We start from the raw sequence: 15,387 nt of genomic DNA on the forward strand, positions 1-15,387 counted from the left end.
CTACGAAATATATCCAGATGCCATCTCCGGGTTCCGACGAGGCCGCTCGTCAATTGACAATGTAGTTGACTTGGTGTCATATGTAGAACACCAGAAGGCCTGCAAACGGTTATCTGCTGCTCTGTTTCTTAACGTTAAAGGGGCATACGACAATGTCACCCACGAAGCCATTCTCAGCGCACTAGAAGGAGTGGGACTCGGTGGCAGGATATATACGTGGGTTCAGAGCTACCTACGGAATAGATCATTTCACGTGCAGACAGAGAATGGCCCGACACCCGAGTATTACTGCAGCCGAGGAGTCCCGCAAGGTGGAGTGCTAAGCCCGATGCGGTTCAACCTAACACTCATTGAACTAGTTGGCAAGCAACCAAGCAGTGTACGACTTTCCATTTACGCTGATGACATCTGTGTGTGGACATCAAGTGTGACTCGACTTCAACTTTGCGCTCGACTTCAGAAGGCAGCATCAGTGACATCGTACCACTTACGCAAACAAGGGCTTGAAATCGCAAGTGAGAAGTGTGCAGTCGTGGCTTTCACCAGAAAACCAATGTCCGCTTACGGCATATCTATTAACGGGCAGTTGGTGTCATGCAGCCGGAGTCACAGGTTCTCGAAAGTCGTAATCGACCGAAACCTGTCTTGGACACCCCACGTAAACTACGTGGAAAAGCGGCTGACTGCCATTTGACACTTATTCAGGTTTCTAGCTGGGAAAAGTTGGGGAATGTCTGTCCAGTCTATGTTACAGCTGTACAAGGTATTATTTAATGGATTCCTGCGGTATAGCCTACCTGTTATATCGAACACGTGCAAAACTAACCTGCGCACAATCCAAAATATTCAAGACCAAGCGCTTAGGATATGCCTTGGTTTACCCCGCTGCGCATCGACAGTTGAAACAATTGCCATTGCAAAGGACTACTCGATCATGACGCACATCACCATTGAAACGATGCGTACGTACCTCAGGCCACATGCTAGGAATGCTTCCCACCACTTGGCTACCCTCGCTACTGAGAGGCCGCGCACGAAATTTAGTGCAATTGTCTGTGCTCATCGTGCGTCGTATACGTCAGGTTTTACGCCTGCTGAGAAACTGGTGTATCCTCCGTGGTGCCTGACACTTCCGCAAGTACGTGTTTCAATTCCAGGAATACAGAAAAAATCAAATTTGCCTTCATCAGCCCTAAAAAAATTGAGCTTGAGCCATCTGCACGAAATTTACAACAACCACGTGCACATATACACCGATGGTTCAACCATAGCGTCTGGTTCTCGTGGTGCGGTGGTGATTCCAGCTAGAGGAATCACTCTACGAATCAAACTGTCACATGTAACTACGTCTACGGTGGCAGAACTTGCGGCTTTGCGTGGCTCCCTAGAGTACATCAAATCCCATACACCGAGTAAATGTGCTGTGTTATTTGACACCAAACCGGCCTTACAGAGCATGCAGCCACTCCTTCGACAAGGTTGCCACGAACAGCTAACATACGAGGTTGTAAAGCTTCTTCACCATGTGACAGAAACAGGCCACGAGGTCAATTTTTTTTTACCTCGTGTCGTTGCTGAGGTAGGTGGCAAAGTGGTATCCTCACCCGGAGCCATGCCAGCAGACTTAAGGAGGCGTCCACTGCGTAGCTCCGTTGTCAGAAGAGTACCCAGCACCTCCACCAAAATGGTACGTGGAAAATAACAGTATTCAGTCTACAGCCGCAACGCAGCTCACCGACGACGTCCACTTCTTCACTCTCAGTCTGAGGCACCTTTCTTGGGTATGTCCCACTATGCCCTGTTTCAGTCAGCCGAAATCACGTAACAATATATTCCCCATATGGAAGCACCGCCATCCAGCGGACATTTCATGGGCTAGACGAGAGGTGGCACACGCACACTTTCTTACGGCTTTCCCTTCGTATCTACTTCCCACCTTTAACCACCTCGAGATCATTCATGGTATATACTAGTTTATTGTATTCATGGCACTGCGGCTCAACGCTCGCTAGACCTTTCTAAAACTAAGGAGGTTACACCCAGCGAGTATAACGTAGCAACCCTTTCTTGTCAGATAGTGCTCAATGTACATGCCAATGGCTGCTAATGAGGAATGAGACACAGGAGCATTTGGCTTTTTAGGTAACGCGCACGCTTCGAAATTTTTATTTTTCAACAAAGCACAGGAGAAATGCCCACCGGCACCACCTTGCAGGTCAAAATGTAACACTGGTTATACACTACGACTACGACTACGAGTAAGAGAGACGAACGGGTGCCGCTTTAAGGAGCTTCGCCCCTAATATTACGGCTATTGGGCCTCCTTCAAATTTTAAGTGTTACTTGCAACTAGCGTTTGCTAGAAGTATCGGAAGCTAATATCCTGCAGTCTAATCATTATTGTGAAGTAATTGAAGAGTGGATACTACTATCAAGTTCAGATTGTTATTTATTCATCTGCGTAGAGATGTGAGCATTTTCATCGATGGCCTATAGGTCTTGTTTTTATGTCACGCTCATTTATTTCAACGAGTCACTATCTTTAATACATGTTGTTATAAGGCTGATTACGGTGGCAGTTTCCTTCCGAACGATTAGAGCAGATATCAACTCAGTTTTGCTTTTGCTTAAAGCTCTATCGTTCTAAGGTGTAAAGAAAGAAAAAAAGAAAAAAAAAGAAAGGGAGAAATGGAAAATAAATAAATAAAGAAAGAAAGAAAGAAATAAAGAAAGAAAGAAAGAAAGAAAGAAAGAAAGAAAGAAAGAAAGAAAGAAAGAAAGAAAGAAAGAAAGAAAGAAAGAAAGAAAGAAAGAAAGAAAGAAAGAAAGAAGTTTTGAATGGCTGTCGAAAACCACCAACGAAATTGCGTTCGGTATGTTTTTCTACTTTGCCCAACCGGGTAACGAGGAGCGCTGCGGTTATCACTTCGTCATCTCCGGTATTACACTCCGACATTAGCACGTAAGTTTGAAAGAAACGAAGCGCAGTTGTTGTTTTTTCTTTCAAACTGCCGAGTTGTCTTGTACTTATGGGGCTCGAGTCTAGACTTTTTGCGGAAACGATATAGAACACCGCAGGGCTGCGATAGAACAGCGTTAGTTGCAGGAATATCGTTTTTGTTGGAAAAATATGCCAATAAGGCCATATAAACGGGAAGCGCTACGGAGTTAAAAAAGTTTACGAGCATAAGAGATGAGCGCTAAGTGACCAGAAGTTGTGGAGAACGGCTCTTTATACTTTAGAGTGAAACTGATGCCGCCAAAGTTCAGAACCGTCGTCGCCACGTGGCCCTATGAGCGATGTCGTAAATGAAACAGTGATATCGCAAATCAATCAATCATTCGCAAATGAATCATCTCAAATCAATCAGTCATTCAAATCAATCAATATCGCAAATCAATCAATCATTCAATTGATCAACCAATCAACGCTCGTTATAAAAGGTTCACAGATGCTTGCGATGCTCCTTGATGCGAATCCTGAACGCAGCTTCTTGTTGCGGCCAACGCCAACTGTCTTTAATATTTTGGCTATCAAGAGTTGTAGCAATGTAGCATTCCTGACATATCACCACAGCACCTACCAGCGCTCGAGCGCTGCGTACACCCCTCTGTGCAATGCAGGCGTCGTGAATCAAGCGAAACATCGACAGCCCCGTTACAAGTGGAGGCAGCAGCATACAAGTGCCAGACCTGCATGCACGCGATCTCCATTCGAGGTGGTGAAGAAAGCGATTAAGAAAGCGAGGTTACACGTGCGTGGCTCGTGAAATCGGCCGACTTTCAATTGCTGTCTAGTGTTTATAAAACTGTATTACCAGTACTGCAACCACAATTGAAGTTACACGAATGTTGGGGTCCTCTTCAAAAGTATATCCGAGGTGTCGCGTGCCTTTGTGGCATAATTCATTTCCACGCAGGATGCTTTCTTCTGGGACAATCACATTTATTGTTTGCATTTGCCTGGTCAATGCTGCCTATGGAAGCTTTTTCTTAATGCTCGAGCGTTAAGGTTACCTATGTGTGTTCTCGCAGTTACTGAGTAGATATAAAATGTCTAACACCTGTGGCACATACCCACATACAAGTGACTCATGCCCGGCCCCGGTATGTATTTTTGGGAACGTGTTTGACGACGTACGCAATGAGATTGCGACATTATTCATTTCACCACCAGCGGGTCGTATTCGACAAACCATGTTACCCTCTCATACTAATTTTGGTGTATCCCAAGCTAAAGGTGTGATCATAAGAGCATCCAGACATAGGCGGATGGATGAATGGATGGACGGACGGATGGATGGACGTACGGACGGAGGTGAAAGAAGCAGGGGGTATTAGAAGCAAGGGAGGATGAGGAGGAGAAAGAATATAGCGTAGCATAGCGGAAGCGAGTGGGGAAGGAAGGCGAATATGAGGTCAGATGCATGCAGGTGGTAAGGAAGGCGAATATGAGGTCAGATGCATGCAGGTGGTCAAACGAAGTGCAGGTTTCTTCAGTGCTAGACCATGCCCGTGGTCACCCATAGCCTTCCATTGTTTATCATTTCATTGCTTACGCTTCCCTCAGCTGCGTTGCACATTGGGCTTTGCAAGGTTAATTCACCTAAATCCAGGCATAAACGGTAAGGCTATGCAAGGCCGGATCCAAAAGAGTTAGGTGCTGCCCTTCTTTTGTAAAAGACTACCGTTTGTTGCTATGTGTTTCGTTGCTTCGCACTTGCAGCGAAACAATGATGTTTTCTCGTTTGCTTATTTAAGCAATTATCGATGAAGACACTGTCAATGTCAATTACACACCATGATTGTTTTGTCACACTGTCATTCGATCTACTAATACAATCCGACTCCATATTGTGCATCTATTTTCAAACAGCCTTACTCGACAGAAAGTTGTTTGCATTATATGATTACTTATGCTCTTTTTTTTTCATTTGGGGAGCTGTACTTTCATTTCATTGGTCCTGGCCTTGTGAACTGCACACGACCTTTGATAAGCTAAATGATTGAGTGAACCCAATTGGAATTACCTATGTAAGAGTTATTTTGCCATTAGATTAGGGTTATGGTTACGAATGGCATGAACTGAGATAATGACACCACTACTTTGTGTTCAGTGCGTTTATGAACCTTCCTTCTTGTCTATTTTTTCCTACCCTAGTAAATGTCATAAAATAACGAAAGTCACAGTAGTATGGCCCCACACATAGAAACACATTGCGAAGGCATATGACGTAGGGCACGCTGTTGGTGCGCTATTAAGTGTCTTTTCTCTTGTGTTCGTGTAGCTGCCAATCGTGCCTAGGCGAAAACGATATCCACGTCAATTCTCGACGGGACATTCTCCGCTCCTCCACGAGGCTTCTATTGGCTTTGGCTAAAACTGTGTCGCCATCGAATGCTGTGACGTGTGGAGCTCAATGGCAGCCTTTATGCTAGCGGACGAAGTACGGGAAAGAATACATTGGTGGAAAAAAAATACGCCAGACTGCAAAGAATGGCTCCCTATTGGCACGAGAGCCATCTCATCGAGGAAGCAGGAAATGAAAAGTGATTGGCTACAGGCACGAATGCACCGTCTTTCACCGCTGTTGGCATCACACATAGCCCTACACACCACCTCCTTCCACCTCTTCAGCCCCCTTCCTCCTTTTGTCGTGGAAATTGCCTCTTCTACTAACATGGCATACGGACGTATGTTCGCTCACTATGATTTGGACTTTTATTGTACTTCGTCATACGTACCTCCCTTCCACCTCGCTGTGTGGTTTTACTACATTTCTCCATGTACCCACGCCTCCATGACTGTGTTGTCTTTATTTTCGTCCCGTGAGTGAGATGTGTTGCACTGCACTGTTGTTTTTTTTTTTTTCCTTTTGAGTGCTTCCTGTTTCCACGATGTATGGCCGCATGAAACTGCCACTGCCCACTGTAGAGATGAGAACTAGAAAACTTGCAGCCTCTTTTCTGGAAAGGGAGGTGTGCGCCACGAGCGAAGAGCGAAATGCATGAAACAAATAAGAAACATGGTTTTGTGCTTATACGTAAAATTCGAGTTCAACATTAAAGCTCTGCTATTTTTCATTATGCTCTCTGATGGGAGTTCATATGCGACATGTTTCAGTGGAGCGTTGTGTAAATGTATTTCATAATCCGGAGCTCATGTTAGTATATGAGGATTCAATGTGTAAGACTTACAATGTATTTTTTTCTTTTTTTAATAAAATTATCTAAGTCACATTGCTTAAGCCACAGCCTGAGTGCGAGATATTATGTAAAGTGACATATTTAAACCGGTACGCGAACGAAGACAAGGACGGCGATAACGAAGACACAAGCGCTTTATGCATGTTTTGAGAGAGAAAAAGTTTATTTATAAAAGAACTGAGGTCAGCCAGAGCAATAGTTTGATTTTACCAGCTACTCTATGCTGGGAAAGTGGGACCGGGAAGCTAAAAAGCAATAAATGAACATGTTAAGTTCGGGAGATCAGAATACATACCCGCTACTCTGGTACAAATCTAAAAACGTGCATTCTGTCAAGTGGCTTGTAAAAAAGTCGTGACTGCACCTAACCCAATCTCGTCGCTCAATGATCTGCTGCGAAATCGTGCAGTTGTCGAGATTAGTTTTCGACGTTCTCATGCATATGCTGGACAGGCGAAATATATTTTCATGCATTCGAGGCAACTGCAACGCATGAACATATATTTCGTACAGTGTACAATGACCCCAAACGGGAGCTGTGTCACAGCGGCCAATCAAGTGGGTTTAACGTCTTGTGGAAACCACACTCAGACGAATCCCGTCAATTATGTATGCAACTCTTCGGTTTAGTTTGCAAGACGTACGGAACTTCATTACTGGGTCCCATTTCTGCAGTCATATCGGTTACCATATTGATTTGTATTAGTGCATTAATCACGCGTTGCGCACTGCGCGCCGATTTGAAACGTCAGCTTAAGCGTCACTTGCACTGAGGATGTTCTGAGTCCCCCTTCTCTTGTTTGAACACAAACACAAAGAGTGTTATTAACATAAAGCTGTATTGGGCACAATGAGTGCTCAACAATCAAGTCAATTAATGGCACTGAACATAAGGTCAGCCTCCTTCACCATTAAAAAAGGAGGGAGGGGAAGGGAACTACACAGAACACTCACCAGAGTCACAGCGAAGGTTGGAAGATAGTTTTTTCTAAGACCCATTGTAAACTTTCCTGCCCACAGACAACAAACCATCATTTTGAAAAGAGCATGGCCTCTGGGCCTGGTATTCGTGATTCGGCAATACAACGAGGTGCCCGCTGCATATCTGTGAAGTATTACTTGCACTATGTTGATGGTGTGGGCAATAAAGATGAATAAACATGGCTGTACTCTTTGTAATGTATGGGAAGCTTTAAAGAAACCGTTCGTTACGTAGTTGGCGTTGTGTAACAGCTGCTTGTTATTTTACTCGTATACCATGCTCTATTACGTTCATCAGGGTGAATAATTTCCCGTCATGACACCTTTATAGAGTCTTTTTAAAGAACTTTCAATCACCGGCGTTGATCTGTGGTCGAATACTGCCCCGCCACGCAGAAGGCCTGGGTGTTATCTCGAACAATCCTGGATATTTTCTTTTTCTTGTGTCGCGCGATAACAGTTGCGCACTACGGTGGCAGCGGCTGATAACTATGGCACTAAAATCAACTGTTCTGACATTAGAGCCTCTTTCTGTGTGAAAACCAAATATATTGGCTGGGACTAATCAATACTGATTTTAACTTCCAGGTACAGCCAATCTACAACGGCTAAAAGGATAAGGGCATAAAATACAATGAATACTTCAGAAAAAAACTTGGCGTCGGGGCTCATACTTTACACCATCGCAGTAACGAAATCAACGAGGAAAGTTTAATAAAGAATACATTAATGCAATAAAGCAGGCGAACACCCGTATCACTTGTATATATATTTCGTACGAAGCTGTACAAAGTCGCACTCATCCTTAAAATTCAAGCTTCAGACTTCAAAGAATATTCATGCCTTTATGCACTTGAATCTGACGTCTCTCTATACTACGCATTTGGTCACCGTCCTACGGTGACAGCGCATGAGATGTGAATTATTGGGCTAAGTCTGCGTGTAAAATTATTCTAACCAAACTCTTACCTCCACTTCAGCCTAAAAAAAAACAAAAATGTTCCTAGGAGCTGTTGTTGCACAGACGGCATGGCTGCAGTATGATTACTTCTCCTTACGCGCATCAGCCGACGCAGCTTTTCTGTCGCCAGTGCCGGCGGTAATCCCCAGGTGTAATCCTGGGTGCCACGCTGACGCGCAATCTAAAGGTATGGCTGACAGGAGCTGCAAAACAAAACGTTCACACCCAGCTCTGTTGCTACGGAGCCATGCTCCTTTGTTTCCCTGTTGTAGGCCCGTGTGCTCAGATTTGGGTGCACGTTAAAGAACCCCAGGTGGTCTAAATTTCCGGAGCCCTCCACTACGGCGTCTCTCATAATCATATAGTGGTTTTGGGACGTTAAACCCCACATATCAATCAATCAATCCTTTGTTTCCCTTGCACTCTACTGTAGTTTCGTCGTTAGTTAAGCAACACAGCAAAGAACGTTCATTTTGTTGTGGTAGAGCAACTGATGGTGAGCAAGACCGACAGCTTGAGTGACTTAAAAATATGCAACTGAAGTGAAAACAATAAACGACTGTTCGCAGTTGGTAAGAACTACTCGCTCCGTGTATGAGGGCGAGGGTAAAAGAGGTGCGAACGTGCCGCCAGAGCCGTATGACGTGCTAAATCACAGACATGACGTATGGGGTATGACAGTTTGCGGGAGTCGTGGCTCAATGAACGTGTGTCATAATACACGCAATATTGAACATGAAACTGAGGAAGGAACATGTCGACAAGCTTCCGGTATACAATTACTTTATTTTCATGACTGAATGTCTTGTGGGGTTGTTACTCGGTCAAGAGAAAAAAGAAAAAGCTTTGGTGCTATATACAGTATATATTTACGCCTAAATTTTTTTATTTATTTTTTATTTATTTATTTGCAATACTGTCGACTCCAATGTTGGAGTCATTACAGAGGGCACATTGCAGGTAGTATACATTCATGAAGAACAAACAATAACATTCCAACTAACATACGGGATTCCTTACATTATTGGGGGAAAAAAAGATACAAGGAATAATGAATTATCCGCATAATTAAAAACAGGAAGATAATCGCACCAAAATGTGTTATACAATGTTATAAGAATATGTAGATATGTAGCGCATCTTTATTATCGGCACAACCATCATCACCAGCAAGCGCATCCGGCAAACCATTCCACATTTTATTTGCGCGAGGAAAAAAAGAGAATGAAACGAGAAAAATCAATTAGAAACGCACCACATTTTTCGGTTCACATGATATCAGAGAGCAGGACAAATGACGGTGACCGAATCAACAATATGCGCAGTTTTCTAGCAGGAAACTCAGGAAACTGCTGACTTGCGCATACCAAGCCAGGTATTTGAGCGAAGCATTGAAGCACTACTGTAGATTACGCATGGTTTCTAACACTGCGGTGAATGTGGATAGTGTGTCGGCGTTAGTAGCATTTGCATCCAGTTTATTCCATTCGCTTATTGTTAGTGGGAAAAACGATTTTCCAAAGACGTCACTGTTTGAGGAATATTCTTGCAGACTGTATTTGTGCTTATGACGAGTAGGGCGTGACTGTGAAAATGTGACGTACTTAGACACATCTACCTTGTAGTGGCCATGTAACAACTGGTACAAGAACCTCAGGCGTGCCTCTTTTGCCCTAGTAGCTAGTTTTTCAATGCCAGAAGAAGCCAGAAGGTTAGTGGGAGAATCTGTACGTTTGAACTTGTTGTGTACAAACCGTATGGCTTTGCGTTGTACTGCCTCTAATTTACTAATACCACTTAGCGTATAAGAAAACCAAACTACGTTGGCATATTCTAATACTGGTCTTTCGAGCATGGTATAAGCCAAGAGTTTTGCGGGCGCTGGTGCAATTCTAAGTCGCCTTTTTAGGTAGAAAAGTTTACGCAGTGCGACCGCAGTGACGTTAGCTATGTGTGTATCCCATCTCAGGTCAGACGTTAATGTAATGCCTAAGAACTTATGCTGCACAACATTAGTCAGTGGTGAACCATGAATGGTGTAGATGAATTGCGATGGATTCTGCTTACGTGTTACCGTCATAGCTGCGGATTTTTTTCACATTGATGGACATTTGCCACTTAGCGCACCAATCTGCTAGCTTGGTTAGACATTCATAGAGATTAATGTGGTCTGTATAGCTGGTTACCTCCTTATAAATAATGCAGTCATCTGCAAACAGTTTGATATTACAGTTAATGTTTGACGTGAGGTCATTTATGAAAATTAAAAATAATAGTGGTCCCAAGACGGAACCTTGAGGGACCCCAGAAGTTACGGGGACTATGTTTGATATATGACCTTCATACTGCACGAACTGTGAGCGATTTGTTAGGAAATTTTCTATCCAAGAAAACAATAACCCCTCTCCTATCGCACTTTTCAGTTTAATTACTAACTTTCTGTGACATACGCAATCGAAAGCCTTAGAGAAATCAAGTAAAATTATGTCTGTTTGGCCACGATTATTTATGGTAGAAGCTAGATCATGAACTACCTCCGTTAGCTGCGTAACAGTGGACAGGCCACTACGAAATCCGTGTTGATTAGGAGACAAAAATTTTATTTTCTCGAGAAAAACAGTTATGTGTTTGAGGATGATGTGCTCTAGTAGCTTACATGAAATGCTAGTGAGGGATATCGGCCGGTAATTTGAAACCAATAAGAGAGATGTGCTGAAATAACTACAACGGTGATCATAAGCGTTCGAAGGGTTCCCCATCAGGGGGGGGGGGGGAGGTAGGTCACAGCGCCCCCCTCCTTATTAGCCCCCTCCCCTGAGTCGCAACGCCCCCCTCTCTGTTATGTTAATGTAAGAGGCTGACTTTCCGCCCCCTGTTATGTTATTAGGGAGGCAGCCAGCCCCACCCCCGCTTCCCCCTTCGTGCACACACCCATTATGGTGATGACTGCCCGATTCCTTGGCTCTGAACTTTGCGTCTCTTGGGCCTTGCCGATATGACTAAACACACCCGTATAGCGCTGTTGTGGAGACAGCGATCACATCCGAAACGGCAAGTGCGAGTTGAATTCTGGCTGTGGTCAAGTTACGTCGTGTATACTGCACTTGTGCGTCTGGCAAGCACCGCGCTGTCTGAAAGGAGGTTCACAAACAGAAAACAAGAATAACCACTCGTCGACAGGAACAATATGTTGCGTAGGTCGGTCTGTGTGATTCCGACCCGGACTATGGTGATAGAACCTGTAGTCTGAGAAAGTGTTCGAGGACGAGGAGTTCCTTCATCTAGTACAAAGGCTGATGTCCTCACTAATGCAATCGGGGTGGGTCACTAGTAAGGGTACGGGAGAACCTACACCACCTCCTTGAGGTAGCATCATAGAGCGTGGTCTGAATAGGTCCCCTGACAGACAGCTATCGGTCACCTGACGGGCAGCTCGGAAGCGAGCCAAGGTGGAATCCCCTCTGTCCTAATAAAACGATCCAAAAAGCACACTGAGGGGGTCGTATCTGTACTTACTGCTGCGCAAAAATACAGTGCCTGAAACGGATGCATGTCCAGTTGTTCTGGGAATAAAGGGCTTATAAAGTGTTTCCAGATTCCTACGTACCCATCACCATGACATCAACACTGCCAGGCTATTCGTCGAGTCTGCAGAGAAGGGTGGAGGAACAAGTTCTAAGGGATCTTCAAAATTAGGGGACCCTAAATCTTCACCTTTAAGAGCTGAACGCGATGCGATTTTCTCTTCCTAATGAGTAGTTCAAACAGTTACTGCATGAAACCTTTTCGAACTTGCTATGCACCCCCTATGGTGCCTTAAGAGAATAGTTGCAGTAGCATGTGTGCCTTTCGTAGTGGGTGACTGGCTCTAAACCACGAAGCCATTTTGATAACCACATTTTTTGACGCCGGCTGGCAATGGGCGCTTGTACTACGCATTATTAGTGCAATATTTGATGTTACATTGTCAAGCATATAACAGGACGCGTGTGCTTTTAAAGCGTAAAAGCTACTTTCACTGCATTTTCAAGCAGAGAAAGTTATTTTCGCTACATTGACAGGCAGACGCGTGGACGTGTGGTAGAACATCTGCTTGCTACGCAAACGACTCGAATTCAAAGTCCACCTGGATCGAAAGAGACCCAGGTTCGGTCTTTATTCTCACCATTAAATTTATTTCTTTACATCGTTATTGATTTTCGCTCAGGCATAAGATGATGATTGTTTGCTCACAACAAACGATGCCGACGCCGCAATTTTCGCGAAACAAGCGAAACACATGTTAACGCTATCGCGTTAACATGTGTTCAGGCCCGTGTACTGCCTGGAGGCTTACTTATTTTTTGCCATATTGGTGACAGGAAGTGCAGTATAGGAGGAACGTGCTGTTTTGTTTACTTTCTTTTATATATCAAGGGCCTACGATAGGCCTGGGGGCGCCAAACTATGGCAGCCCTTGCGGTTGCCCGATATGCCGAAGAAGTGACGCAGCCTACTGCAGGCTGTCTCTAGTCATGCACCCGCAGTTGTCGAGTGGGGGAGCATGACCGCTCTCAGGTTCATGTATCCAAGGGACTCGGGCAGAGCTCGCCAATTACGCTTCTTTCCGTGATGATGTACATGTAGGGATTGAAGATAGGAATATCGGAGTCTTGTTGAGCGTTCAATTTGAACTGTTAGGAGGGGGCGCACCAAAAATACAACTACCTCTATTTTTTCCGAGCTCACAATATTATCCTACTTACGGGCAGTACGGCTGAGAAGCAAGCGTTACTTCACATCTTTGTGGTGGAGGTGACTGAGGTTAGGCAAGTGCAGCGCTATGAAGCCGGTTGCCCAGGATCCACCACACCTGCTGCAGAGTGATAAATGTTTAGATACATGCATGTGTGTAGCTTTATTTAAAGCAATCTAAGTAAATATGATCACCCCCTACACGTCTGACAGCCTGCTAGCTGACATGTTTAAGCAGGCTCGGTCCACCAGCCACAGCTGATAATCTGAACAAAAGGCACAACGAGCGGCTTTCGACAAGGAAAGGCAAAAATTTGGAGTGGGTTCTACTGCTTGGGGCAGCTTCTCAAGCAATTGAATAGATCCATCGGGGACGCCCAACAGGCGGTGCAACAGGTGGTGCAAGAACGGGTAAAACTGATGTGCGAGTTAGCTGGATATAAATGTTTTAGACTAGAGCTGGTGCAAGACCGAGCGCTGATTAGAAGTAAGCAAGTATTGTTAGGGAAACACAAACCTTGTCTCCTGGACCTGTAACATGGCGTAATTTGATGTTGATATTCCCTCTTCTGGTTTCATCACGGGTTAGAGTGACTGGTCCCTAGACCCGGTTTGGGTAAAAAAATCACAGCATATTCACGGAGTGAATGATGAAGAGGCGGGAGAAGCGTCTATCCATCCGTACGCACCCACGTACTCAAGGATGGTCTGACGGACACATGGACGGACGCATGGACGGACGGACGCAGGAATCAATGGACAGAAGCACGGACGCACGGATGGACGGACAGATGGACAGACTCGTGGATGGACGGACGGGTGCACGGATGGATGGACGCACGGGTGGACGCACGGACGGGCGGACAGGCGGAAGCATGGACAAACACACGGACAAACAGAAGCACGGATGGGTGGACAGACAGACGGACGGAAGCATGGACTGACAGACAGAGGCACGAACGGATGGACGAATGGACAAAAGCACGGATGGAAGGAAGCATTGACGGACAGACGCCCAGACGAACGGACGGATAGACAAACGCCCAAACGGAGGTACGCACGCACGGAAGTACACACGAATGGACGGACGGAGGCTTCACCCAACTCATCATCATTCACTCCATGGATATGCTGTGAAAACCACTAGCGCCATCCAGTTATATTATCTCCAAGTACATATACGCACAACATCATCTATTGAGCAACTCAATAAACAGAGGTGGCTACATACTACTCCTACGACTACAGAGGAGGGAACGACCCACGGCCTAAGGAGCTTCGCCCTTAAAGAACCTCAGACAATTGGCACTATAACGCACTCATTCACGGGGATAAACTGATACTCAGGCTCCCATGGGATATTCACTGGATAGAAAACAAAGGAATATTTCTTGAAATGTGTTAAACCATGTTTGTTAATAGGATTTAACGGAAATATAGATATGCGCTTTGGGAATGGGTACATGTTTCTGTCGTGGTAGAATCCGCCACAACATGCGCCTCTGCTAGGGCTAGTGCAGTCACCTCTGAAAGCAGTGTTCAGTAGACACACAGATAACCTTTGCCAGCATTTCCAATGCTTTTTGTTTCGACCGAAAGCGCCAAACTTGCAACAATATTTCAATAAACCCATTATTTCAAGATGTAGTTTACTTTGCTTTCGACAATGCTGGCTTGTATATTTTGATATTATGTGAAGAAAATTATTCCTAAATCCCTTACATTTTGTTTTTATATATAAGGCATATTAAATACGACGTAGCAGTCTGCAAATCACCACCGAAAGAAAACGCACAAAGTTTTTAAGGTATAGTTTTCGGAAGTGATTGCGCTTAATTCATTCAAATCTTCATTTCTGTCACTGCAACTTCCTAGCGTTTACGTATTTATACTGACGCTATTGAGTTTTCAGTTTATAAGCTCCTCTCGAAGTTGAATGCACTTGTTCAATATACTTTCCTTCGTGGTTTGTTGCTTGTCTTAAGTTAAACAAAGAACCCAGTCGCCGTTTATTCTAAATATGTAACAAACCCGGGCATAATAAGCATTGCCCTAAACATTTTCCCTGGTACCTTTTCACGAGAATAATTTGCAGTCAAAACAATCGTTTTCAGATCTATTCTCCCCTTTGACCACCTGGGCCCTGCAGTGCCGGCTCAGTCAGGAAACTGCCATTCCGACCTCTTGTCACGCATCCAAGACGATCACCATCACGAAGCAGTAAGTGCATACAACAAATCAAATTTTCTGTCCGGTGTTAGATTCGATCGAGGGCCTTCGCACTCTGAAGTCAAGTGTTCTAACCACAGGACCACCCATCCATGTTTGTGTGATGTGAATATCTTTGAACCATATGGATTTGTTGATCCGTGGTACGCACCATATGTAAAAGGAGAACACTCTATGTGAAAGTTTGATTTGTTTTCGTGGAAGGGGAATAAAATCTCTGCAGAACATGTAACACCGACGTGGAGAATTTTACATATCCGGAAAATCATAACGTT

The 15,387-nt window shown here is 44.5% G+C and overlaps 1 long non-coding RNA gene across 1 annotated transcript in view; it reads left to right on the forward strand.

Annotated features, from left to right (window-relative positions):
* The window catches only part of LOC142813950 (uncharacterized), a 195,620-nt gene extending 180,517 nt beyond the window's left edge, over positions 1-15,103 (forward strand). Inside the window, exon 3 of the long non-coding RNA XR_012894754.1 lies at positions 14,998-15,103. This is a non-coding gene — a long non-coding RNA (uncharacterized LOC142813950). The remainder of the gene's footprint in view (positions 1-14,997) is intronic.
* Positions 15,104-15,387: the final 284 nt, after the last annotated feature.

The sequence above is a fragment of the Rhipicephalus microplus genome, chromosome 4 (assembly GCF_043290135.1).
Source record: "Rhipicephalus microplus isolate Deutch F79 chromosome 4, USDA_Rmic, whole genome shotgun sequence".
Classification (NCBI taxonomy): domain Eukaryota; kingdom Metazoa; phylum Arthropoda; class Arachnida; order Ixodida; family Ixodidae; genus Rhipicephalus; species Rhipicephalus microplus.